Raw genomic sequence first — 1389 nt, forward strand, 5'->3', positions numbered from 1 at the left:
CCGGCGCAAAACCAGCCTGTAGCGTCACACACGAAACGAACTAACAATAMCACACAAAGACACGAGGGGAACAGAGGATAATATACACGTAGTGTAATGAGGGGATGTAAACCAGGTGTGTGGAAAAACAAGACAAAACAAATGGAAAATGAAAGGTGGAGCGGCGATGGCTAGAAGACCAATGACGTCGACCGCCGCCCGAACAAGAAGAGGGACCGACTTCGGCAGGAGTCGTGACACCATGGGAAATAAAGAAATATAGGCATTGGTTGTTCAGTGGTAGAATTCTCGCCTGCCACGCGGGAGGCCGGGTTCGATTCCCGGCCAATGCAGGAAATTTTGAACATGTAATTTCGACAAGTATGCAAACCCCTGAGGAAGAAATCTCTGTTAGATTGCCAGGCTAACAGAAATCTCTGGTCATGGTAGAATTCTCAACTGACTCTTGAAAAATCTGATTTTGCTTTCATTTACAGTTTGGACATTTACTCATTCTCAGTAGACTTTGGTGAATCCATTGTAGATTTCCAGTGTGTGAGGTGATTTACTTTGTGCAAGGCTTTAGTTGTTAAATGGGAAACGAATATCCAACTAGTYAGKGACAACTGTCTTGAGTTTGGCATTTGTGACAATGTCCTGGGATTTCCCACAAACGCCTCACCTTCTAACTACTATTGTGTGGCTTGTGAGCAGTATAGAGCAAAATCGATTACATGTACGTGTTCGTGAGAGTCTCAGCCTTCCAAAGACGGGTCATACTAGTTTCTAGCTCTAACCATTCAGTCTCTACAGATGTTTTTGATAGAAGGATTAACGCCCAACACTCCACATTTAGGGTTAGTACCAATGCTCCACTTTTTTTCAAAAGGCCAACCCTCCTGCTCCTCRTTAGTATAGTGGTGAGTATCCCCGCCTGTCACGCGGGAGACCGGGGTTCAATTCCCCGACGGGGAGGAAGGACTGCTTTTTTTTAGGGTGTACAATGTCGCTGAGCCCACAAAGCAGAAAATATGCTTGGAATTAAAGCTTTATGATACGATTTCCAGCCTTTGGGGTGGAAAGAGTAAGAATGAAAAACTAAAGAAAGACTGTAAACAGCTGTTACCTGTGCTGACATGATTAAAAGTGGAGTAAACCGTACTTTTCGCATTGTAGTTTATATGATAAGCTCATTGGAAGGGTAACAAATTTGGAGGCACCGCTGAGATTTATTTTAATGTGAGCACCAGCCCATATTCCTGGAACGGACAACGAGTGAGAGACATTGGGAGAGTAGCTAGCTAGCTAACGTTAGCAGGCTAACCACCTAACGGAGTGTCGCTATCTTGCCATTGCYTGCATTGTCGTTGTTGCCACGTGAGTAGGACAATATGAGTCGAGAGAGGGAAA

General features: G+C 44.6%; 2 non-coding genes across 2 annotated transcripts; both read left to right on the forward strand.

Moving 5' to 3' along the window:
- Positions 1–262: 262 nt before the first annotated feature.
- Positions 263–332, forward strand: trnag-gcc (transfer RNA glycine (anticodon GCC)). Its single transcript has one exon. It is a non-coding gene; the product is annotated as a tRNA-Gly (tRNA).
- Positions 333–882: 550 nt separating this feature from the next.
- trnad-guc (transfer RNA aspartic acid (anticodon GUC)) lies at positions 883–954 on the forward strand. The gene has a single exon. It is a non-coding gene; the product is annotated as a tRNA-Asp (tRNA).
- The last annotated feature ends 435 nt before the right edge of the window (positions 955–1389 follow it).

Source organism: Salvelinus sp. IW2-2015, unplaced genomic scaffold (genome assembly GCF_002910315.2).
Source record: "Salvelinus sp. IW2-2015 unplaced genomic scaffold, ASM291031v2 Un_scaffold16339, whole genome shotgun sequence".
In the NCBI taxonomy this organism is placed as follows: Eukaryota; Metazoa; Chordata; class Actinopteri; order Salmoniformes; family Salmonidae; genus Salvelinus; species Salvelinus sp. IW2-2015.